The sequence below is a fragment of the Dromiciops gliroides genome, chromosome 6 (assembly GCF_019393635.1).
Source record: "Dromiciops gliroides isolate mDroGli1 chromosome 6, mDroGli1.pri, whole genome shotgun sequence".
In the NCBI taxonomy this organism is placed as follows: Eukaryota; Metazoa; Chordata; class Mammalia; order Microbiotheria; family Microbiotheriidae; genus Dromiciops; species Dromiciops gliroides.
This window is the reverse complement of record NC_057866.1, coordinates 188577387-188604566: the sequence shown is the minus strand read 5'-3', so window position 1 is coordinate 188604566 and position 27180 is coordinate 188577387. Positions and strand designations below refer to the sequence as shown.

Genomic DNA, 27180 nt, shown 5'->3' with positions numbered 1-27180 from the left:
GTGATCACCCAGATTTCTGGTAGGTAGAATGGATCTTGGGGAAGAATGCACATTTTGATGATGCACTTTATTTATTTATTTTAAAAGGACAGCCAACCTTTGAAGTAGAATCCCCAGAAAACAGATTCAGACTCAACCTTGTAGTACTTGGGAAATGTATGTCAAAGAACAAGTTAAAGTGACCAGTGGGATTTAATTTATCCTAGGTCTTGGTGGTTCTGTGCCCACTCACTCATGGGTTTGTTACTTCTTGGCACAAAAGAAGTGCTTAATAAATACTCGATGACCCACTGTCTGTGACGGGGTGAATTTGTGGTGGTACCATGGATATTATTTCTGCATAGCTTATGAAGTTTGGGGAGTCTCTTCAGAATGAAAATCCTGGTGAAGGTCACACCTATCTAGAGGGTAGGCCGGGCCTTCAATTCTGGAATTCATTGATGAATTCTTTTGGGTTGAATTCTGAAAAATTGCTTTGGGTATAGGTGAAACATCCAAATGAAAAAGAATCACTCTGTAGAAGTTTGTTTTAAATTGCCAGAGTATTCAATTATGACCTCCTAATTGTATTCAAGTATCATTGAGCTAATAGTATGACCTTCCTCTTGCTTAGAATTACCAAAGCTAACATTTAAACAAAACATTACAAAAATGATCTCATTTGAGATTCACCACACCTCCTTGAAGTGGATAATATAGGTACTGTTACCTCCATTTTACAGAGAAGAAATTGGGCTCAGAGAGATAAGTGATTTACCCAGGGTCACACGGCTAGCTAGTGTAAGAAGTAGCATTTGGGGGCAGCTAGGTGGCACAGTGGATAGAGCACCGGCCCTGGAGTCAGGAGTACCTGAGTTCAAATCCGGCCTCAGCCACTTAACACTTACTAGCTGTGTGACCCTGGGCAAGTCACTTAACCCCAATTGCCTCACTAAAAAAAAAAAAAAAGAAGTAGCATTTGAATCCAGATATCTTCCTGTTCCAGATCCATTGTTCTTTGAACTGTTTTCTTTGCCTCTTTATGACCCTTAAGGAATTTTTCAGGGTATGTGACTTTTTTTGGTTTTCATGTTGAGTGTTTGTTTGCATATATCTACACTCCTGTTGGGCATGCATCCAAAAGGCATATTTAATTTATTTTTAAGGCATCTATAAACACAAATTCATAGTCAAAATATAACTTGGGAAGAGAACAAGTATTTATTAAGCACCTACTATATGCCAGGCACTGTGCCAAGCACTTTACAAATCTTAATTTATTTGATCCTCACAAACAACCGTGTGTGGTAGGACCTGCTATAACCCCCAATTTACAGATGAGGAAACCGAAGCTGGCAGTGTCTGATGTAGGATTTGAACCCAGGTCTTCCAGACTCTTAAGGCCCAACACTCTATCCACTGTGTCTGATACAGAGCTCTATGCCATTCCACTAGAGATCCTTCCTCTGTTAACATTCTTTGAAGGTTGAATTGTTCAGACAGCAAATAAGCCCTTATATTTGGACTATTCTCAGGAGTGTCTAAATTTCCTTTATTTTTGGCTTTATAATATTATTTTTTAGATTCATGGAAATGGAGCATGACTTATAGGAGCCCTCTGCTTTTTCATTTTCTTAAATGGTAGTTACACATTTGTTCCACGTTCAGTGAAACAATACTTAGGATTTTCAGCGTTGCATTTTAAACATTTTACTGTTTTTCTATTCTTCCAGGAGTTCTTCTTAGCTTAGTTAATGACTTCTCCTTTAATTAGATAGAGAAGAAAATCTCTCTTTGTGTAACAAGTGGGTGGTTATGAAATGATAATCCCTTAGGCTACAGCAGGCTGAGGAAAGCTTCAGGAAAAGACCTGCATTTTCAAAAGAGGAGCACAGCCCTAATTAATAGTGCCCGTGTGCCCAGCCGTCATTGGCCACGTGTGTGTGTGTGTGTGGGGGGGACCCCATTGCTTTAATTAAGTGTATCATGTGCAGTTAGTTACTCCATACCTAAGGGTCAGAGTAGTATCATATTGTCCTTTATACTGGGAGCAGATAGCTCTATTTCATAGAAAATGGAATGTTGACATTCAACCTCTCTGCTCTCCTTGGGAGGTTTTAAAGATAGCTATATTTTGTAATATGTAAGTATATCAAGTATATATTAAATTATATGTTAAGTATGTATTAATATATTATGTAAGTATATATTAAATTATATCAACTAGATGGTAATAGATATTAATATGTTATAAAAGCATATCAAGTATACATCAAAGTATATATTAAGTATTGCACACATATTACATTTATGTTGAATATTTTATATGTGATATGCACACAGACATATATATATATTGTGTGTGTGTGTGTGTGTGTGTGTGTGTGTGTGTATCCAGATGGTCATGGAGAAATGTAAATAGCATTCACATATTTTTCAGAGGATCAGTGGAGTGACTTTAGTGGTCAGTCTCCCACCCAAAGTAATAATCCCCTCTGTGGCATCCCTAATAGAGAGTCATCTAGCCTCTGCACAGACACTGCCCTGGAGGGGGTTCAGTAGCACCAGTCATTCATTCCACCTCCCTGTGAAACCTTTTTGGATCCTCCTCCCCCACTCCACCCCACTCCCCACAGTTTGTTCTCTCTCCATAGAAAGCCAGAAGACCAGGCTTCAAATCCCATCTGGGCCACAATCTATGTGGCTCTGGACAAATCACTTGCTTCTCTGAACCTCAGGTTCTTCTTCTGTAAGAAGAGGGCTTTGTACTGGACCAGGGCTTAAACTTTTTCTACTTGCAACCCCTTTTTGGTAGAGAAATTTTTACACAACCCTAAGTATATAGGTATATAAAATAGGTATACATAACCTTTTACTGTTGCCAAATTTTTCACGACCTCTACATTCAGTTACATGACCCCATATGGAGTCCTGACCCACATTTTAAGAAGCTAGGTACTAGATGACCTCTAGAGTTTCTACCCTCAAATTGTATTCAGGTGTACTTTATTATCTCTTATTGTCAGGTCAGTTAGGGGGCACAGTAGATTCAGGAAGACCCGAGTTCAAATTCATCATACACCAGCTGTGTGACCCTGGGCAAGTAACTCTTTGCCTCTGTTTCCTCATTTGTAAAATGAGCTGAAGAGGGAGATGGCAAACCACTCTAGTATCTCTGCCAAAATACCCCCCAAAAGGGGTCATGAAAAGTCAGGCACAACTGAAATAACTAAACAACAACAATGCTTTATTATGAAGAAGCTTGGCAATTTCTTTAGAGATGGGTTGGAAGGAACTCTAGAGGTGCTTTAATCCAAACCCCTCCTATGTTTTAGAAAGTTCTTATCAAATTGAGCCAAAATCTGCCCTTTGTAATTTCCACCCATTAATTCTAACTCTTCCCTCAGAAGTGATACAGAAAAAAATACATTTTTTCTCTCATCATTGGGGGTATTTGAAGTGAGTCACTCAAGTCCCTAACTTATTCTTCATAGGATATGGTATCCAAACCCTTCATCTTCTTGGTCTCCTTCCACCAGATGGGTGTCTCATTGTCAGTAAAATCATTCTAAATATATGACCTCCAGGGGAGCTAGGTGGCGCAGTGGATAAAGTACTGGCCCTGGATTCAGGAGGATCTGAGTTCAAATCCAGCCTCAGACACTTGACACTTACTAGCTGTGTGACTCTGGGCAAGTCACTTAACCCTCATTGTCCCCGCTAAGAAAAAAAAAATCAATATATGACCTCCAGAACCTGGATTAAGTTCTCTCTGTGCTCCCACCAGTGTAGATGACAGCTGCACTATGACCTCCCTTCACCTGAGCACTCTATTGAGATCCTGAGATTCTGTGAGAGTAACATAGCCTAAGGTTTTAGTGGTCTACCGGGAGCTTGTGGTCAGCCAAATGCTCCATGAATTTTCCCCATGACTTCTCTTTGATCGAAGTCTCTCATCTATCTTATACCTATCCATTTGATGTTTTTAACCTCAATTGAAAACTTTGTCTTTTATCTCTGTTAAATTTCATCATGTTAGTTTGGACTCATCTTCTAGCATACAGAGGCCTTTTTGAATCTTTATTCTGTTATACAGTATAGTACATGCACTTCCTAGCTTGGTGTCATTTACTAATATATGTCTTTTTATCATTGAGAAAAGTGTCAAACAAGATAGCACCCAGTGTAGAACTGTTTTGTACCTCTAGAGACCTATCTCTTCAGCTTATCAGTAGGTGGTCTATTAATTAGCACTCTATGAAGGTTGAATTGTTCAGAAAGTTAGAAATCTACCCAAACATACTATTCTTCAACCCATACTTCTCCAACTAATTTACAAGAGTTTCTTGAGTTTCTTTCTATGACTCTGGGTAAGTTCAAATCTGAAGTTTTTAGCTAAATGCTCTTTTTTAAACTTTTAAATCAGAGTCACCGTTATTTGGAGAGCACTCATATATTCTTTAGACACTGCTGCTTACAGAAACCAGAGCTTTTACCCCTGACTTAGATTTGGGGATAGCCTGTGAGTTAGCCCCAAATTCTTGCCTTTGATCAGTGGATTTTTGTTGATGAAACTACAAAAGCTTATAACCCTTTAAAAATAAAACCTATAACTTCTGAATAATTAGATAAGTTATAATTCAGGATCACAGTGTGAATTCTTCAGTTAAAATCACCAATGGGTTGATTTAAAGGAGATTGCTCAGGGGAATTCTCTACATTTCACAAATCCAGGAATTTGCATCCTCAACCTTGCAGATTCCCTCCGAGTATATATTGCTGTAAGGTCCTGTGATAGCCTCCTCTACAGGGTCAGGAGCCTGTAGTCATGCACTCCACTGGTGAGATCACACTAATTAATGTATTGTGATACCCTGAGAAGCGGGGAGGCTGGGAAGGAGGGATAATTCACATGCCCTCCCTTTTGAAGAGGTGAGGTCAGCTTGTGAATGTTACCTTTGCTGTCCTTAAGGGAACTCACTCAATACTTATCTAAACTTTTGAGAGAGAGAGAGAGAGAGAGAGAGAGAGAGAGAGAGAGAGAGAGAGAGAGAGAGAGAGGAAGGAATAAAAAACCCAATTCATCCCAAAAGGCCCGACGTATTGTTCAGCAAGGTTCCAATGTTAAAGTGATTTCATCCATGTGACACATGATGGCCCCTTGAATTGAGGCAGGAGCCTACAATTGAGTGCAGCTGAATTCCTCAGGCAGTGGTGGCAGAGGGGGGACTGAGAATGGGGGTGGCAGGGTGGGGAAAGGTTAGAGGCAGTTGTCAGGGTCTTTCTGCCTGGCGCTTGACCTGCATTCTTTCCCTTGATCTCTTTGCATGTACCAGGTGCAGCAGTAGCAAATGCTGGGGAAGCCAGAGCTCTGTCCCCTGACCTTTGGTTTGGATTGTGTAAACTCCTGGAGAATGCTCGATCCATGGGGCATGGAGAGGCTCCCGGCAGGGGACAACTCCACTCAGACTTCCCTGGGAGTCCAGGATGAATCTTTACTTTGGTCCTCAGAACAATGTTGGAGCTCGTGACCACACACAGACAGCCAGCTTGGAGAGAGAATGGAGGAGGTAGGGGCAGGGTGGCACAGAGGAGGATGGGCCCAGTCTATCAAGATGAAATTTAACAGAGATGAAAGCAGAGTTGAACATTTAAGTTGGAAACATCAAATATGCCATTATGGGATAAAGGAGAACACAATCATACAAGTCATGGGAAAAATATATGGGGATTTTAATTTACCACAAAACTAATATAAGTCAGCACAATTTTAGGCTGAATTAATACTACAGAATCTCAAAATTCCTTCCTACCATTAATTAATGTATGATTAGTTATCCTTTGTTCTGGAAGAAGACCAAAATGACATCACTGTGTTGGAGCCAAGGTAGAGTATGTCTGACTATGGCTGATCAGACCAATATTATTATATATTAATTAGCACAATTAATATATACCATATATTAGAATGTCAAAATAGTAATAATTTATCATCACAGTATTGGTGTTCCTGTCATAATATAAAAGCTCGGCTAATAACCATTTTACTCATTATTAATATCATGATCTTTGATATTTGGAAAGAAAGCAGATTTTAAAACTCTCTCTCTTAATCTGGTACTTGGGGTTCTTATAGGTTTACAGGGAATGTTAGAGATCAGCTCATCCAAGCCCCTCATTTGACAGATGAGATAACTAACTTCTTTGATGAATTCACACAAAGAATAAGGAACAGAGCCAGGATTCAAACGTAATCTCTTTCACTCTAATTTCGGTGACTCTTTCCACCATAACCCCCTCCCACCCCCATCCCCCATCTTAAGAAGGTGTTAAGGGTTTTTACATCACAGAAGTATGATGAAACATGTAATTATTATAATTGCATTATTTCTGCCTCCAGGGAACAGATGAAGGTAGATCCTTCTCAATGGAAAAATGATGAATGAGATTATATACGGGCCATGGAAATGATGGAATACAGTAAATGCTACACATATGTATTTCTCCATGTTATTTAAAAACAGGTCTGTACTTAGGTGACCTTGAATTTATGTGCACATCTAAAAAGAATTTTATTGTACTAATAGCGATAGCTTTGGAAAGGGTGATATTAGTTGGAGGCCTGTATCTCCTTGGTTGATGAAACAGTGTCCTTTAAAAAAAATACTATTACTATTAAGTAAACCACCTTCCACCCTGAAAAGAAGGCTATCTTAGTAATATGCACGCATAGCCAAGCAAGTGAAATACCACATTGGAATTGGAAAGGTGTTGGGTAAGAAGTTAGGTTTTGACCAGTATCTTACACCATATACCATAATAAACTCTAAATGGATACATGACTTAAATACTGAAGATTGTGTCACATTAAAAAAAACACACAAGGAAATGAGAGTGTTCTCATTTTATGGGTGAGGAAACTGAGACCCAAGTCACATGATTTTCCCAGGGGCACACAGGTGCCACCACCACATCACTGATGATAGAACTGAAGTTCTTTGATTTAAACTCCCAGTCCATCCACAGCATGGCACACATCCTGCTCTTGAAGAGTTTTGTCATTTACTGTGGGGAGGAAAGGGAAAGGCACCTATGCAAATAAGTGTGGTAAGTATAAGGAGGAAGGAGAGGTCCGGGCAAACCTCTGTAAGAAACCTGTGGGAGGAGAAATCCTTTTCAGCCAGGGATGTGGGGAGGAGGCCTATGGGGTAAAACACAGATGTAGAGACAGGAGTGTGCAAGAGAATGGGGGGGGCATGGTCTACTTTGGCTAGCATATAGAATGTGGGTACTGACTTCACAAAGGACAGAGAACCTGGGTTGGGCCTTGAAGGAGGGGAAGGATTTCAGTAAGAGGGGCAAAGCATTGCAGGCAGGTGGGATAACATAAGAAAAAATAAAGAACTGGGAGAAGATACAATGAGGGAGGGGAACAGAGAATAGTTCCATTTCGCTGGAACCTAGAGTGTATGAATAATAAAAACAATAGCTTACATTTATGCAATTCTTCCAGATTTGCCAAGCACTTTACATACATTATCTCATTGCTTCCTCACAACAACCCTTTGAGATAACTGCTGTTATTTTCCTGTAGTAAAGATGAGAAAACCAAGGCTCAGATTAATGGCTTGCCCACTTCCTATGGCTTGTAAGTGTCTAAAGTGGGATTCAAACCAAGGTTTTCTTCATTCCAAATCTAGTGCCAATGCACAATATCACATTGGCTTCTTGTTGTTCGGTCGTTTCAGTCATAGCTGACTCTTCACGGCCCCACTTGGGGTTTTCTTGGCAAAGATACTGGATTGGTTTGCCATTTTATAGATTTTATAGATGAGGAAACAAGGTTAAGTGACTTGCCCAGGATCACACAGCTAATACGTGTCTAAAGCCAGATTTGAACTCAAGAAGAGGAGTCTTCTGACTTCAGGCCCAGCACTCTATCCACTGCTCCACCCAGCTGCCCACATTAACTTGACATGAGGCTAAAAAAGATAGTTTGGGCCATTATTTATTGTGGAAGATTTTGAATGCCTGGTTCAGGAGGAACTAAAGATTTTTGAGCAGATGGCCACAAGCATTAAGAGGGAGGCAGGGGCAGCTAGGTGGTTCAGTGGATAAAGTACTGGCCCTGGATTCAGGAGGACCTGAGTTCAAATCTGGTCTCAGACACTTGACTCTTACTAGCTGTGTGACCCTGGACAAGTCGCTTAACCCTCATTTCCCCACCCCCTCAAAAAGGGGGGGGGGAAGGCAGCATGATGTGATAAAAAGAGCATTCCCTATGTAGTTGGATGACCCAGGTTCAAATCTCCCCAGCTCTCTGCTACTTGCTACCTGTGTGACCCTGAGTAAATTACTTAAGGCCTTGGACCTCTGTTCCTCTTTTTTTTTTTAGTGAGGCAATTGGGGTTAAGTGACTTGCCCAGGGTCACACAGCTAGTAAGTGTCAAGTGTCTGAGGCCGGATTTGAACTCAGGTCCTCCTGAGCCAGTGCTCTATCCACTGCGCCACCTAGCTGCCCCTCTGTTCCTCATTTTTAAAGCGAGGGGGTTGGACTAGATAGTTTTAAGGCCTCCTCTAGTTCTGTTTCTATGATCCTGACTGTAAAATTTTACAGTTTAGTATAGCAGGTGTACTAAACTTATTGCAAAGAGATGTTTAATTTCATTTTGTTTAGAAATACTGGGGATAGCACAGGGTATTGGGAATTTGAGGAAGGGAGAAGTGAGGGGGTAGCATCGGTAAATATGGCTAAGGCAAATTCTGATTGTGTGGGGGTCAGTTTTTCTTATTTGAGTCTTAAAAGTTTTTTAGAATGTTACCTTCAGCTCTTCTGGTATCATTCATTAAAGAAACCATTTGTTCCATGTGCATTAACCAGTGTTTACAATACTTTGGTGAGCTAAATAGTATTATTATTGTAATTATTTTCTATATACAAAGGTATATGTGAGATACAAAGACTGTGATTTTTAATCTGGTTTATTGGTCACCCATAGTTGATAAACATGTTTTAACAAGCAACGAACCAGACCACATGGATACAGGCTGCTGTGTTTTAATGAAAAAAGTAACTTCTCTCCAGTGAAACATTTCCATGAAATTTATTCTTTCTCAAAGAAAAAGGTCCCATGTGTACAGAAATATTTATGGCAGCAAAGAATTGGAAAGAAAGTAGGTGCCCCATTGATTGGGGAATGGCTAGATCAACTGTGATGCATTGAATGTAACGGGATATTATTGAGCCATAGGAAATGATAAATGGGATGGATTCAGAAGACCTGGGAAGACTTGTATGAACTGATGCAGATCAAAGGGAGTAAAACCAGAAGAGGGTACATAGTGACCACAGTAATGTACAGGAAAACAGCATTGCCAATAGTGACCTCAGACGCCTGATGGTGAAGCATGCCTCCCTCCTCTTAGCAGAGAAGTGGTGAATCTCTCAGTGAGTTGCTAGTTGCATCCCCAATCACATCTCACCTAGTTTATTGCAACAGCTTCCTAATCTCCCTTCCTCCAGCCGTTTTTCACCCCAGACCAAAATGATCTGCCTTCTTGTTCCTCTAATCAATGAATTCTAGTGGTTTTCTATTGATGCTAGGATAAAATAGAAATTCCTCTGGTTTAGCTTTTAAATTCATATACAGCCTGGCCCCAGCCCTTCTTTCCTGCCTCACTGCATTTTATTCTCCCACACACTACAATCCAGCCAAATTGGCCTTTTTCTCTGTTCTTCATGCACACCACTCCATCTCTTATTTCCTTGCCTTTATGCTGGCTAACTCCCTATTTAACTCCTTCCTTAGAGAACCCCCCTTTTCAAGGTGCAGCTCAAGCACTAACCTCTTACATGAGGCCTTTCCTGATCCTCCCAATTGCTAGCATCCTTCTTCCCAAACTACCCTGTAGCTAATTACTTTTGTATTTATTCTCATTACATTTATTCTGTGCAAACTCATACATGTCCCTCTTTGTGAGTAGGGATTATTTTCCTTCATTGTAGTTCTAAACTCCCAGGCCTCATACAGTGCCTAGCATAGAGCAGGAACTTAGTAAATGTTTGTTGATCACTTATATTGGCTTGTTCTACTTTACTGTACTTTACAATGGAGGATTTTTTTGGTGGTGGTGGGGTAGTTATATGGAAATGTCAGTAATATTTAAAAAGCATCAATAAAACATGTTTTCTCATTTGCTCTGATGGAGATATGGGGGTGGGGTAGGAAAAGATTGAAACCGTTCAGCCTTTTGTCCTATGGGCCCCCACTGTGGCTTCATGTGCAGGGCATCAGGGTGGCCACTGCTGTCCCTGAGCCGACATGAACTGCTCCTTTTTTTAGTGTGATTTAAAAAATTCTTCTGAAGCCTTAATGCTGTTTGTTTCATTAACACATTTTCTTCTTGTGTTTCTCTGTCTGTCTCGCTAGGTCTCCTGATTATTCTTTCCCTCTGGGGGCCATTATAGCCAACCTTGCTATTGGTTTTTTGTCTCTCCCCAAAGTCTTGGTCTGTGAAAACACATGCTCACCTGTATGTATTCCTCTGTTCCCTTTGAGAGGGAGGCATTGTGGTGTACTGGAGAGTGTTGTTTGACCTAGAGTCCAAAGAGGCCAGGTAGTTGAAAAAATGGCACCAGGAAGGAGAATTGGATTTGTTCTGTGTGACCTTAGAGGACAGAACTCAGAGCACGGGAGGGAGTTGAAGAGATAAATTTATACTTGATCTAAGAAAAAACTTGCAAACACTTGCAGCTCTCCCCAAATTGAATGGACTGTACTGGGTAGTTCACAGGCTCATTGGGATTTCCCACTGTAGGTCTACAAATGAAGACTGGAATAACCATTTGTCTGATACATAGGGACATACATTTAGAGCTGAGAGGGACCTTTGAGGTCATCAAATCCACCCCCTCATTTTACAGATGAGGACTCTGAGGCACAGAGGGTGGTCACACCGAGTCAGCAAGCAGGACCTTTTAATGCCACATCTAGACCTCGATCTACTAAGTCACCAAGCACTAATGGAGATATTTTTCAGCTAAAGTATGGACAAGATGGCTTCCAAATTCCCTTCCAGCTCTGGGATTCTGTAATTTATTTAAAAAATAAAGGAAGGAAGAAATTTGTTCTTTCAGATGGGTGTATTTTCCTGTACACCAAAAATTCTTATCCATAATACTTGGGTGTTTTGGGGGCTTTTTGCCTTAATGTAGGTGGCAGACATTTCCAGCTGTCAGAGAATCAAGGCTACCTGCAATTTGTTCATTTCAGTTCTCAGTGTATAGAGAACAAAAATGATCTGTTTGTTATTATGCAATGTACAGTAAGTTCTTAGTAAAAATCTACCTTTCACGTCTCCTAATGGGCTCCTAGCTAGTTTTTGTTCTTTATATATATGGAAAAAATAAAAACCAGCAGAGGGTGTGTGTGTGCGTCTGTGTCTGCATCCACCGCCTGCCTGCCTGCTTGCCTGCCTGCCTGTCTGTCTGTCTGATAAAGAGTAAGCTCCTTGAGTGCAGGAACTTTTTCATTTGTCTTAGTATCCCCACTCTTTAGCACAATACTTAATACCTAGTAGGGGCTTAATAGATGTTTGTTGATTGATGGATGAGCATAGAGGGAAAACAAAAAAAAAACAAAGCCCTTTACTTGTTTGTGACTCTTATCCTTTTTGTTCTCAAACACTTGTGTCAAGTCATTATTTTGAGGGGAGTAACAAAGAGAACCCAAGGTTCCTAAGTTGTGTTAGTGAGGATGCCCTTCCTGTTGAAGCTGTGTCTTTGTTTGGGAAGGTATTATGCACAAAGCAATGTGATACAGGGTAGCTTGTGTCAAGGGCAGAGAGAGAATTCACTTTCTGCTGAGGAAGTCTGAGAAGCCTTTAGCTGTCTTATTTCGTGAAAGGTTAATTTAGTAGTAAGGAAAGTTTTTATCTTAAACATGGAATTATTTTGTCATTCAGCTGTAACTCCCAGGGATGTGCTCTATTGATTAACAACAACAAAAAAAAGTTCCAGAGTGTCCGCCACTGGGGACTCTCAATGACAGCCATTTTGTGTTCAGGAAATAGGACTTATTTCCTTCCATGAGCTTCTTTAAATATCTCTTTCCAACTGAATCAAAGATTCAGATTAACATGACAGAAATTTGAAGTAGACTGTGCTTTCAGTCTCCTGTTCTTACTTTTTGCGTAGCTGAGTTTCAAAGCAAATATAATTTTTTTTTTTTGCTGGTGAATAGATTTCCTTGTGTTCAAAGCCCTTGGCTCCACCCTATAGGCTCTATAGGGTTGCTTTTATATTCTTGTAAAAGATTGTATTTCAAGGGGAAAGGATGTTGTGCTGAAGTCATGACTCAGTCTTCACTGCATAAATGTGATGCTAAATCGACCAGTAGCCAATCCCTTTGAACAGTAAGTAGCAAGTCGCATGTATGTATTATATATAACTTTTCATGCAACAAGCAAAAATAATGAGATGAAAGGCAACATAATGAGATGAAAAGACACATACACATATACACATACCAATTTCAGGAAGAAGTTTACCAATTTTATTATAAAAATTATTTTATAAAATGAAAAATAGTTTCTCAAAAAGGAAACTACAGATTAGTTCCTCCCCAGAACTTTCATACTAACTGAGCCGGTCAGCACAAGTAAAACACACCAGTTAGTCAGGAAGGAAAGGAAAAGGAAAAGGTGCTTCATTAGCACCTCTGATGTTTAACCAGGAGATAGGAGCCCTTAGGTCTCTGGAGTGAGGTACGTGGGTACATTTTATTCCTTGACATAGAGGAAGTGACAGGGTGAATTGGCCAAAAACAAAAAATTTACACAATAAAATGCCAGAATGATAACTTTAGAAATGGATAGAACCAAGGCAGCTAGGTGGCACAGTGGATAGAGCACCGGCCCTGGATTCAGAAGGACCTGAGTTCGAATCCAGCCTCAGACACTTAACAATTACTAGCTGTGTGACCTTGGGCAGGTCACTTAACCCCAATTGCCTCACTAAAAAAAAAGAAAAGAAAAGAAATGGAGAGAACCTCAGAGGATAGTTAGTCCATTGCTCTCATTTTACAGTAGAGGTAACTGAGGCCCAGAGAAGTTAATTGACTTGCTCAAAATCACACAAATAGTGATTGGCAGAACTTGGATTTTAGCCTAGGTCCTCTGATTCCAAATCTAACAGAGAATAAGCATACCTGATCTCTACTATTAGTAAGTGCTGGTTTCACTTCCACCATCCTGGTCTTAGTGAGAGGTTACTCCCTTAAACTGTGTTCCAGAACACCACAAGTATGGTGGAATAATGGCTTTGTCTTCAAGGATACATTCCACTAATAGGAAACTAGATGGTACGGAATCATGAGTGTGACATGGGCACCTGGGCATGCAAATTCTCTCATCCTTCAAAAAACTCTTCTGAACTGTGGAAGAGCATCAGGGGAAAAAGGAAAGTCTACCCAGTGTATGACTTATTTCTTCATACCTTATTTTACCCTATATCAGTTATCTGCTTGGGCCCCAAGGACAGTGGCTAAGACTGGTGCCAAAAATAGTACAGCAGGTCTCAGTGTGATCTTTACCAGCTTTAGAATAACCAAACCAGGGGCATCTAGGTGGCGCAGTGGATAGAGCACCGGCCCTGGAGTCAGGAGGACCAGAGTTCAATTCTGGCCTCAGACACTTTACACTTACTAGCTGTGTGACCCTAGGCAAGTCACTTAACCCCAATTGCCTCACCCCCCCCCAAAAAAAAAGAATAACCAAACCACCTTTTGAGCAAGAAGATTGATCTGCTTTAGATAAATGGTTGGGAAGGCCTGAGTTCAAATCTCACCTCAGACACTTACTAGCCATGTGACCCTGGGCAAGTCATTTAACCCCAATTGCCTTAAACATCTGGGGCTATCTCCAGTCATGCTGATATGTATCTTGCCATCAGACCCAGATGGCTGTGGAGGAGAGAGTGAGGTTGGTGACTTTGCAAGGCCCTCCCTCACTTCCAATTCAGGGCAAGTCATGACATCACCTCCCTATGTCATGGTCCTCTTTGAGAATGAAGGACAAACAACAACCTCTCTTCTCTACCCCATTTCCTTAAGGAAGGAGAAACAAAGAAAAATAAATGGTTTGGGAGGCAGAAGGGAGAAGGATAAACACAAAACCATAATTCCTTGTGGAAGGTTGTTGAAAGCTTGACAGCGACGACAAAAGACAAAATGGTAAATATTAGAATCAAGAAAGAAATGAAACAAAACTAATTTTCCACTAGAATTAATACCAATAGAATACCAATTCACTGTCAGGAGAACTGTGAAAGTGGTCCTATGATTTCATAATCTGTAAAATGATTTGGAATTAGGCTAGGAAAAAGGCACCATACTGTCCATTCATTCTCTTTGACCCAGTAATTATATTACTACTTGGCATGTCAAAGACAGGGGAAAAGGTCCCATAATGGGCCGGAATAGTTAAAGTGGCCCTTCATGTAGCAGCAAAGAAATAAATCGGGTACCCATAGATTAGAGAATGCCCAGATAAGTCATCTTATATGGATGTCATGGGATATAATTGTGCTGTAAGAAACGAATCAGAAAGAACCTTGTATGAACGGATGCAGAGTAAAGGGAGCAGAACCAACAGAAAAATAAGGAGATGATGTCATACAGTGGAAAGATTTCTGTTGCTAGAATGGGAGGTCTTTAATTCAAATCCTGCTTCTGTTTACTTACTGCCTATATGTTTTTCGGCAAGTCACTAGGTAGTCATTTTCTCATCTGTAAAATGAAGTCGCTTGACTAGATGACCTCTCAGGTCAGTTTTAGCTGTGAATCTATGGTCCTATAATGTACACAGTTACTACAGTACTATGATAGAAAACCATCTTGAAAGGCATCAGAACTCTAGCCAACTGTGACTTTTATTTTTTTCCCCTCAATGATAAATTTTTATTTTTCAGCCTTTAAAAGTTATTTTAGACAGATTCTTGAACTGGTGGTTCATAGGGCATCAGCCCTTTCTACTTTTGTGCCTGTTTCATCTCCTGAAGGTTTTCCAGAGCCACCACCTTCACCATGCAGTTCCATTAGCTTTCCCACTTCAAATTTGGGCTTCTTGAGCATCCTGACTTTTCAAACAAATACATCACGGAGAGGGTAAATGGACTGGCAAGCCTTTTCTATGTCTTTTCCAATGCTGTCTGGAATTAGTTTATTGACGACTCCTTTCAAGTCATTTTTCTGTACCTCCCGGGTCACGATTTCTTTTTTTCTTTTCTTTTCTTTTTTTTTGTGCGGGGCAATGGGGGTTAAGTGACTTGCCCAGGGTCACAGAGCTAGTAAGGGTCAAGTGTCTGAGGTCAGATTTGAACTCAGTTCCTCCTGAATCCAGGGCCAGTGCTTTATCCACTGTGCCACCTAGCTGCCTCCCTGGGTCATGATTTCTATCATTTTCTTACGAATTTGACCGAACTGTTGGTGCTGGACATAAGAGGTTTTACAGATCTGGTTGTTGCACTTTTTGGTAAAACTAACACAAAAGAGACGGAGCAAGTAGCCATCGGTAGTTTTGACATCAACATGGGCTTCAATCTTGGTCTGCCACTTTTTGACTGTAGAGCACATCTTGTCCCGGGTAAGATCCATTCTGTGGAAATTAGTCAATTTTTACCCTGAACATCTTCAGGAATTAACTTGAACTTAGGAAAAGCAACCTCACCATTCTGCAGATCAGCAAGGCTCACTTCAAAAACTCGACCCTTGAGACCATCAGAGATAATTTTTGTTCCTTGAGTCCTTGTCACCAGTGTCTTGCCAATATTGCGAATGTTGAACACAGCTGGTGCTTTTACATCATACAAATCCTTCTTTGAAAATGGATCAACCACTTTCTTCTTGGCTCCTTTTTTGCTGCCTTTGGTGAGGCGCCTGTTCTTGCCCACCGCCATAATCCCGCTCTGAAAGCCAAAAGGCCAACTGTGACTTTTAAGAACTGATGGTGGGGGCAGCTAGGTGGTGCAGTGGATAAAGCACTGGCCCTGGATTCAGGAGGACCTGAGTTCAAATGTGACCTCAGACACTTGACCCTTACTAGCTGTGTGACCCTGGGCAAGTCACTTAACCTTCATTGCCCCCCCCCCCCCCAAAAAAAAAAAAGAACTGATGGTAAAGCATGCCTTCCTCTTCTTAGCAGAGGTGGTGGACTGTAGGTGTGGAATGCGGCATATGTTATAAGAATAGGTATACCTAGAGCTTGGGCCATTTGTACAATATGGTTACAAGGGGGAAATTTTGTATAGTTGAGGAGAAAATATTGATGAAACGTCTTTTTAAAAAAAGATAAAGAAAGTTGGTGAATGACCTTGAAGCAAGTCAGAGAGTTGGAAAAGACTAAGAGTCTGCCCTTTAGGCAGAACCAAACATAAGAGGCTACCTTATTTAAAAAAAAAAAAAAGCTTTCCAGTGAGAGATTTCATAACCTACTCCAAAATCTAACAACCTTCAATGTTGGGAAATACTTTATCTATCTTAAATAATTCAGGCTTCACTTGAGCTTGTTTCCTACTATTCACCCTAAGATGGATATGGAAAGTAGCTGATCACATTCCCCTGTGAGAGAACCCTCCATTATATTTGAAGATTTATTTTTATGCTCCTAGCCTGGGGTGGAGAGGGAGAGGGGGAGCCTGAGTGTGAGCTGGTGGGGGGAGGATAAAACAACATAGTTTTTTCAACTGTTCCTTATATGCCGTATTTTCCAACCCTTGAATCATTTTTGTGGCTTTCCACTGAATTCTTTCCAAGTTCCCTATGTCCTTTCATTATGGGACTCAGAACATAATATTCTGTGAACCTAGAATCCTAGTAAGTATCTAGGCAGTGCTGAGCTTTGTGGGTAGGGTTACCTTACATGTAGTATACCTATTTGTCAAACTGGGCATTCTTACTACAGCACTCCATCTTCAATCTCTTCTAGCCTTTGAACTCACAACTGCCCTGTGAGGTGGGTGCTCTGTATTATTGTCATTTTACAGATGAAGAAATAGAGGCTGAGAGAAGTTAAAGTGACTTTCCTAGGGTCATGCAGCTAATAAGTATCAGAGGCAAGGCTTGAACAAAGGTCTTCCTGGGATGTAGGTGCTATTAACATTCCCATCTCAGAATTGAGAAAACTGAGATAGAGGTTAAATGACTTGTTCAGGGTCACACAGGTAATGTGTCTGATAAATGCTTATTGATCACTTCAATATACATATATATATATGTATATACATATATATATATATAGGCATGTTAGTAATGGGATGATTGTATAATAAAAAGGCACAGTAATAAAGGTGGCACAGTGGATAGACTATTGAGCCTGGAGTTAGGAAGACCTGAGTTCAAATATGGCCTTAGACACTTAAGTCACTTAACTACTCCCTGCTTCAATTTCAAATCTTCAACTATAAAAGGGGATAATAATAGCACTTACTTCCCAAATTTGTTGTGAGGATCAAATGAGATAATATTTATAAAGTGCTTAGCACAGTACCTGGAACATGGTAGACCCTTAATAGATTCTTATAGATAGCTTTGGTTTCTTCTGAAAATTCACTGTTCATTTCCTTTGACCATTTTATAAATTGGGGAATGGCTCTTATTTTTATAACTCTGACTCAGTTCCCTATATTTTTGAGAAATAAGTCCTTTATTAGAGATACTTGCTATAAATTTTTAACATATTATTTCATCATTCATGGTACCTTTTTTTAGCAAAATGTAGTTTCCCTGATTATCTCTTTTAATCAGGTCTATTTTGATTTTTATTTGTTTGAGTTAATGATTGCTGACCCTGTCTTTTTTATTTCAGCTGATGCATAATAGATTCTCTGTCATCCCCTTATTTTAACTCTGTCTGTCTTTTTGTTTCAAGTATGTCTTTTGTAAATAATATAGTGTTGGATTTTGGTTTCTAATCCATTCTGCTTTTTGCTTGTTTTATGGGTGAGCTCATCCCATTCACTTTCACAGTTATGATTATTAACTATATATTTTTTCCATTTTATTTTCTTTCGTTTATCCTCTTTCCCTCTCCATTTATTCTGTCCCTCACCAAAAGTCTATTTTGCTTCTGATCACTGCTCCCCTTAATCACCTTTTTGTCATCCCTTCCTCTAATTTCTCTTTTCTCCTTCCCCTCCTGTCTCCCTATTGAGTAGGATAGATTTCTATACACAACTGATTGTGTGTATATATATTTTTCCCTCTTTGAATCACTCTGATGAGAGTAAGGTTCAAGCATTACCTGCCACCACCACCACCCTCTCCACTGTAAAAGTTCTTCCTTGCATGCCTTTTTTTTGTGAGGTATTTTTCCCATTCTACCTCTCCCTCATTCTCTCAGTGCATCCCTCTTTCACACCCCTTCATTTTTTTTAGAGATCATCCAAACATAATCAACTTAGACCCATGCCCTCTGTCTGATAAAGTTCTTAGGAGTTAAATGTATCATGTTCCCATATAGGAATGTAAATGGTATAATTTCTCTTTCATGTTTACCTTTTAGGCTTCTCTTGAGTCTTGTGTTTGTCAGATTTTCTGTTCATTTCTGTACTCTTCATCAGGATGTTTGCAAGTCTTCTATTTTAATTTATTTAACATGTTATTTATTTTTTAAGAATTTATTTTCAATTCATGGAATACATCAAGCATTTCCATAACATAATACAATAAAAAAAGGTGATTGTACATGAAACTGTAAATCTACCATGTAAGATTTGCTATTCCCTCCAAATATACAACAAAGTTATCATGTACATTTTTCTTTCATTGGGCAAGTGATTTTTGGTTGTAATCTTGGTTCCTTTGCCTTCCAGAATAATTTATTCCAACCCCTTCACTCCTTTAATGTGGGCTACTTGATCATATGATCCTGGCTGTGGCTCCATAGTATTTGAATTGTTTCTTTCTGATTGTTTGCATTATGTTTTTCTTGATCTGAGAGCTCTGGAATTTAGCTATATTATTCCTGGGAGTTTTCATTTTGGGATCTCTTTCACGAGGGGATTGTTGAATTCTTTTAATTTCTATTTTACCCTCCAGATTTAAGATAATGGGGTAATTTCTTGAAATATGATGTCTAAGCTCTTTTTAAAAAATCATGGCTTTCAGGTGTTCTAATAATTCTTAAATTGTTACTCCATGATCTGTTTTCCTGGTCAGTTGTTTTTCTGATGAGATAGTTCAATTCTCTTCTATTTTTTCATTCTTTTGATTTTGTTTTATTATTTCTTGATTTCTCATGGAGTCTTTTGCTTCTACTTGCCTAATTTTTTTTTTCTTAATTGAACTTTTGTACCTTTTTTTTTTCCTTTTGGCAAACTCTGCTTTATAAAGAGTTCTGTTCTTTAATAAATTTTTGTGCCCCTTACCATTAGGCCAATTCTGTTTTTTAAGGTGTTATTTTCTTCAATATTTTTTGCCTATTTTACCAAGATATTAATTAATTTTCTTTTCATAATTTTTTTGCATCACTTTCATTTCTTTTCCTAGTTTTCCCTCTAGCATCTTATCTCTTTCTTTAACTCTTCTAGGAATTCTTGTTGGGGTTGAGTCCAATTACCATTTTTCTTTGAGGCTTTGTAGCTGTTTTCACATTGTTTTCTTCTTCTGAGTTTGTTTCTTGTTCTTCCCTGCCATGGTAGTAACTTTTTATGGTCAAGTTCTCCTCCCCCCACCCCTCATTTCCCAAGATGTTTCTTGTTTTTATGTTAAAGTTAGGCTATACCCACCTGGGAGTGGAGATATACTATGCCAAACTTCAGGGTCTTTCATAGTGCTGTTTTCAGAGCTAGTTCTGGGGGCAGGGATCTGCAAGTTTTCAGTGCTTCTAAGGTGGTGAGATCAGGTACAGGTGTAGTCACTTCTCTCCTAGTCTGTGCCTTTGTGTTTACTCAGGAAGGTCTTTTGTTCTTCTAAATCCTCTAAGTGCTAGCACTTCTTTTGGCCCTGGAACTGTGACCAACACCTTTGTGATTGACTGCAAACATTTATCTATACTTGGGAACTACAATGTAGAACTGTATATATGGCCTGTAGAAATGCCATTCAGCAATAGTGGCACCCAGTGTCAACAAAGGGTCCCCGGTAATCTCTTTTTTGAGCAGTTGTCCAACCCCCGTACAGTTTCTGTGCTGAGAATTCCTCAAGTTGGTGCTGCTGCAGGTGCTATCTTGGTCATTCCTGAGACCTGTTGCTGGTGCAGTGGCGATGTGGGCTCCAGTGTCATAGAGCTCTCTTACTGACCTTGTAGATTGCCTTAGTCTGGAAAAATGACACATCTGGACCTTTTATTGGCTCTGCTGCTCCAAATTTTGATTTGAGGTGTTATTTTAAAGTTGTTTGGAGGGAAATGTTGGGAGAGTTTAGCTTGTCATTGCTTCTAATCCACCATCTTGGCTCCATCTAACTCAACTTTTAAGAACCCATGCAGGGGCAGCTAGGTGGTACAGTGGATAGAGCACCAGTCCTGGAGTCAGGAGGACCTCAGTTCAGATCTGGGCTCAGACACTTGACACTTACTAGCTGTGTGACCCTGAGCAAGTCACTTAACCCCATTTGCCTCACTAAAAAAAAAATAACAACAACAAAAGAACCCATGGAAGCAGTGGGAAGATTTTCTGGTTGGGGGTGGGGGGTGGGGGGGTCAATATTTTGCCTGTATCTAGGAAAAAGCCAAACTGGAAATTCTGGGAATTATTCAAGATAACAGTTTAATTTTTCAACTTGTTGATTTAATTTCTGTACATGTAAAACAAAGAAAAATTATTCACAAATTGGATATCTCAACACCTCAAAGATAAGTGGGTAATACTCTCTTTCCGCATCTGTAAAATGGAGATAATAATGACAGTAGTATAATAGTGGTTTCCTCACACATTCATTCATTTATCCAGGAAACATTTGTTAAGTGGCTGCTACGTGAGAGGTTCTCAGCAAGGGCTCAAATGAGTCAGTATATCTAAAGGACTCTATAAATGTCAGGTATTTTTATGATTATTGTTGAACTTCTCTTTTCCAATTTACTGATAAACGTGTGTTTATTTTTCCTAAAGGACTTGAAAGGGATGATTTACCAAAGTTATTTTGGATTCTGAATGCCTCTTACATGGTGATAGTCATCTTTCGTCACACTCACATTTGATGTTGCATTCCATGATCTCTCAAGGTCTTAAGTGAAAACATTAAACAAAGAAACTAAAATGATAGGTGTTTGATTGACTATATGTTGATTGATCCCTAAAGTCATTCCCACTAGTGTTAATATTCTATGGTGATATGAAATATGAGAACAGGACAAACAGGGCCTTTAAAATCTGCTTGTTACACCTCATGTAGGTGATTAAAAATTTAAATTTAAAAATCAGTAATCAATCAACAAGCATTTGTTAAGTACTTGCCATGTGCCAAGCTCTGTGCTAAGGGCTGGGCATAGAAAGAAAAGGAAAAATACAGCAATTGGGTCTGGCTACAAGTCCTAAAGCCAATGATTTGCCAATTTCTGTACCATACCACCTTTAGACCTTAATCATATATATAATGGAGAAATAAAACTACATTTTGTTCAAAGAAAGATAGATCCATTCTCTTGTTTTGCACTGATCTGTTGCAAGGTCCTTGAAGCAAGGCTTGCTCACAACAGAGCCATGCTCTGGCCTCTCCAATCCTAAAAAGACTTCCTTTGACTTTTCTATTCCACTTAGTTCCAGCCTCATAACTGTCCTCCCCTTCACTACTAAATTGTGTGAAAAAAATCTCTCTAACCCAATGCCTTCACATCCTGAGCCCTCCAATTAGTAACATATTATCTATCTCCTTGGACCTCACATAATGCTCTTTTGTAGTTTTATAATGCTTTTATCAATCAAGCAGCACTCAAATACTTATTAAGTGCCTACTATGTGCCAGGCACTTAGTGCTAAGTGCTGGGGATACAAAATTAGGCAAAAGACAGCTCCTGTCCTTCCCTGATGGGGGAGACAACATGAAAACAAATACATACAAATCAAGCAATATGCAGGATAATTAGGAAATAGTTAAATACAGTAGAATTAAGAGGCTTTGGGGAAAGCTTCCAGTAAAAACTGGAGTTTTAGTTGGAACTTAAAGGTGGAGAGAGGAGGGAGAGGGTTTGGGGCAGGGAAGACCGCCAGACAGAATGCTTGGAATTGGGAGATAGCCAAGAGGCCAGTGTCCATGGATTGGGGAATACTTGATCATGGAGTCAGGTATGAGAAGACTGTTGAATGCCACACAGAGAGCATTTTGTATTTGATCCTGGGGGCAATAGGATGAGTTCATTTTGTATTTTAATTCACTTCACTCTCTGAAGCCAGATACCATCTTTATAAACTCAGAATTTCCTCAAGTCCAGTGCTCTGCATACAGCAGGGAACTCAGTAAATGGCTTATTGGATTGGATTGAATTGAAATTGACGCCATGCTTGGGTTATTGTTGTTGTTGTTAAGTCCTTTCTGACTCTTAGGGACCCCATATGGGGTTTTCTTGACAAAGATCCTGGAGTGACTTGCCATTTCCTTCTCCAGTGGATTAAGACATACAGAGGGTGCCGTGCCTATGGTCACACAGCTATTGAGTGTCTGAAGCTGGATTTGAACTCAGGTCTGACTCCAGCTATCTAAGGTGCCTCACACTGGGTATTACTTATTACTCATTTGTATTTGAGGAATTCAGACCTTTATGTTGTGAGTTCCCCCTGCCTTTTTTTTTTTTTGCAAGTGTAGAAATTAAATTGACAACTTGAAAAACTAAAATGAGCTTGAATATTTCTCAGAATTGTCATTTTTAAATTTTCTTAAACCCAGGCACAATGCTGACCATGAGTTCTCAGAGGTGATAACTCCTATTCTTACAGGACTTTGACCCTCAGGCTTTCCTGCCCTTGCTAAGTTGCTGTCTACATTAATTTTGATTTATGACATGACAGAAAACTGGGCTTTTGTGTGATTTGAGGCTTGACTTGTCAGTATTTCACTATGGCCTCTGTGGTCTCAGTGGATATTTTTTCCCTCTAAATATTTACAAGGGCTTCCTTTATGATTTTACCCATTAGCTCCATTCTGTTTTGTTTTTGTTAGCTCCATTCTTAAGGCTTTCCAAGGAGAAAGCATTATTATAAACCTTGTGACTCTGTTTCCTCACGATAGTGAGAGGAGTTAGACAAATATTTGTGTGTTTTTGTTGGTAGTGATCTTTATGGAATGCATTTAGTGGGCTCACCGCTAGCCCTGTTAACCTCATCCCTGCATGCTCTTCACACCAATAGGAGAATCTAGTGAACCCGGGTTGGGGTGTGTGGGGGGAACAGGGATTGGCTTTCAGCGGGTTATATTTATGTGGCAGTAAAACACATATGAGTGAACTGGGAAGCCTGGAATAGCTGAAATGGAGATCGAGAAGAATAAGGATGAATGAAGACTAGACAGATGGCTTTTAAGGAGCCTTCTTATAAATGTATTCTTTAGTGGATCTGTGAAATCCTTGAAATGGGTACTTCCTCCCATAGTTGAGATTGTAGCTTATCCTTTGTTCCTCATGTCTGTGTCTTCACATGGATCTTCCACAGAGAGTTCACTCAAAGTGGGTGGCCTGGCTCTAGGCCTTTTAACATTTCCTGAGTAGCTCAGATGATCCCTCATGAGGCATCAGTGACCTTTCTGTCTTTAGTCATGTGTCTCTCTGATGATATCTTTTACACCTCTTCTAGTGCTCTGTTCTTGGTTGGTAATGGGCTGTAGCCTCCTTAGGCCTACCACTTTCCATTCTCCTTTTATTCATCCACAACTTTAATTCTAAAGAGACCATAGTGTGTTATGATTCATAGACATATAGCAGCACCAGAACACCAGTGGTGTTAAAAAGAAATTGACGTTTTAGTTTCAGGGAGAATAAGGTTATTAAAATAAAACACACACACACTCTTCCAAATGTAATCCAGCTTGCTTTCTTCATTCTATTCAGTTCTGGGCCCAGATCATTGTCATTCTGTAGTATGTATCCAAGTTATATGGACCATTCATAAATGCTAGGGGAAATTGCATGTGTTCAGCAGTTGGGACCAGGGGAAAGGATAGCCTACCTCCCTTTGTCCTGCTTCCAAACAAAAGAAGAAATATTAGGAAGGAAAAGAGAGGGTGAATTGATCGTCATTACACGGAGCCCCCATTCCATAAAAGGTGAATGGGTAGTTGGATTGTGAGATCGGCAGTCCTGTAGCTAATCCTTACCCGTTGAATCTCTACCCACCCTTTGAACCCAACTCAAGTGCCATCTCCTCTGTGACACCTTCCTTGATCCTCTTGGTTGGTAAGATCTTTCCTCTTGGATCTCACATAGAGCTTTTATATATTCATTCATTCATTCATTCATTCATTCATTCATGGGGGGGGGGTAATGAGGGTTAAGTGACTTGCCCAGGATCACGCAGCTAATAAGTGTCAAGTGTCTGAGGCTGGAATTGAACTCAGGTCTGCCTGAATCCAGGGCTGGCTCTTTATCCACTGTGCCACCTACCTGCCTCCGCTTTAATATATTTATTGTTGAACGTGTGTCATAATAACATTCAGGAAAAGGAACAAAGGTTTGGTGTCAGGGGTCTGTGGTTCTAATGCCAACTCTGCCACCCCAGCAAGTTATTTAATTTCTGGGCTGCCATATCAACCTCTGTAAGATGAGGGGATTGGACCAGGTGACTTCTGAGGTCTCCTCTCATTCTATACTTAGGTTCTTATTACCTATGTCTTTGCTAGACTATAAACTCAATGAGGTTAGGGCCTCCCCTAAACTTTTTTTCATTACCCTAGATGCTTGAAAAACATTTGTTAAATGAAAATCATGTGTTAAAATAATCTTTGTGAAAAAAAGTATGAGATCGAATACTTCTCATTTAAGTTTGTTCTGGTGGTGTTGGTACATGCGGAGGAGGCGATGAAATCACACTTGGATTCCAGATGCTTCCAAACACTTCTTCTGGTTCCCGGGGCTGGATTTGGAATTAAAGGGTCTGAGTTAGAAACCTAGCTCTGCTCTGTGTGACCCCATGCAAGTGGAGTAACCTCTCTGGACTTCAGTTTTTCAAATGTAAAATGAAGGGTTTGAACTAAAAGACCATCAAGGTCCTTTTCAGTTCTTAATTTGTGATCTTATGATCCGAAACAATAGTTAGACCCTGGGAGACACTCGATTATAGCTGTGATTACATTTTTATGTGAAGTTAGAGACTTCTCTGCTTTCTGCTTCAGAACATTCTTGGAAGGTGGGCAGCTAGGTGGTGCAGTGGATAAAGCACCAGCCCTGGATTCAGGAGGACCTGAGTTCAAATCTGACCTTACACACTTGACACTAGCTGTGTGACCCTGGACAAGTCACTTAACCCGCATTGCCCTGCCCCCCCCCCCAAAGGAACAGTCTGGGAAACAATTCTGGGCATATTTTTAGGGGAGTAATTCTCTTTTTAAACCTCTTTTGCTGGCAATTAAAGAATCAATATTTTTCATGCAATTCTATCATTTTTATATCTTCTTTTATTATAGTATACCAGTAATGAATAGCCAATAGATTTTTCTTTGTACCAAAGAACATATTTTTAAATCGTTTACCTTTGCAGAGTCAAGTAGGTGGCACAGTAGACTGGGCCTGGAGTCAGGGAGGCCCCGAGTTCCAATTCAACCTCAAATGCCTACTAGCTGAGTGACTCTGGCAAGTCATTTAACCTCTGTCTGCCTCAGTTTCCTCTTCTGTAAAATGGGAATAACACTATTACCTCTATGGTTATCACATCTTGTATTACATCCCAAGCTCTTTACTGTCTTACTGTACACTTTGACATCTGCTGCCCTGACTGGTTTCAACTCTATAAGGAACAAGGTGCCCCCGGAGCCAGATACCCCTTGGTGTCTCGGAGGCCCCCTTTTACTTGTGTGTTGTCTCCCCCTTTAGACTGTAAGCTCCTTGAGGACAGGAATTACCTTTATTAATTGTATCCCCAGCGTTTAGCAAGAGGTGCTTAAGAAATGTGGATTGGATTGGATTGGATTATGACCCAGACCATACTGAGTGCTTGTGAACTTGAAAATATTTCCTCAGTTAAAAACCAGCACTATTAAATTAAATTATATAGCTTTAGACTTGGAAGGCCAAACCCTCCATCTTATGGATAAGGAGACAGTGCCCCAGAGAAGTAGAGTAACTTGCTTCAGGTCATGAAATAAATGGGGGGAAAAACTGCCAATTTGATTTGACCCCGGGTCGTATAGCTCCAAATTCACCCGTATTCTATCACATTCTCCCAGGTCTACCATATTGCATCCGTCTCAATAAAGGCCACCTCCCTAAAGTGAGATCCAGAAAGGAAGAACATCCATACACCGAAACAGAACACTGATTACAGGCCACACTCTGTTTTAATATGTGCCAGATTGGAGGAAATGAGGCTTATGTTCAGGCCAACACGGTATTTTCCCCCAGTTATTCCCACAGTAAACCAGAAATATAGATATATCTATCTATCTATCTATATCTATATCTATCTATCTATCTATATATATTGTGTGTGTGTGTGGGGGGGAATCTCTCTATTTTCTTTCAGAAGTCAATTCTTGACCTCCACCCTTCTATCATGAAGTGGTAGGCAATGCCCAAAAGAACTTGGATTGAAAAACGCTGCTTCACATATGAATCTGAGCATTGGGGTTTGGAGACTATAAAGTAGATTGGCAATGAAGCATGTTTTATTTACTGTTAAGAATCCTAGATGGATCATCAGACTTACTCGGGCAGATCCTGCAATGCATCAGCCTCCCCCCTAATGGGACTGACTGAGGCTGTTAGGGACTTATTTGTAATTCAGAACATTTGTTTTAAAATATTTGTGTGGGTATAGGTTTCATATGCATGCTTTAAAAATATTATTTAGAGATTTTCGTGCCTGTCACATGAAAATACATTTATACATATTTTATGGAGTAGCAGCGTTGGTGGCATAGCAGATAGAGAGGATGAGGGGCCTTAGAGTCAGGACGATTTGTGTTTCAATCCTGTGTCTGACACCTACTAGCTTAGCTGCGTGACCTTGAACAAGTCATTGAAATTGTGTGGTTCGTATGAAAGTTGGTACTAGCAGCTGTTTAT

The 27180-nt window shown here is 40.0% G+C and overlaps 1 protein-coding gene and 1 pseudogene across 1 annotated transcript in view; one reads left to right on the top strand and one right to left on the bottom strand.

Annotated features, from left to right (window-relative positions):
• Window positions 1-27180, top strand: part of SH3RF1 (SH3 domain containing ring finger 1) — a 219394-nt gene that overhangs the window by 106701 nt on the left and 85513 nt on the right. The window lies entirely within an intron of this gene.
• On the bottom strand, window positions 14955-15934 carry LOC122732484 (annotated as a pseudogene).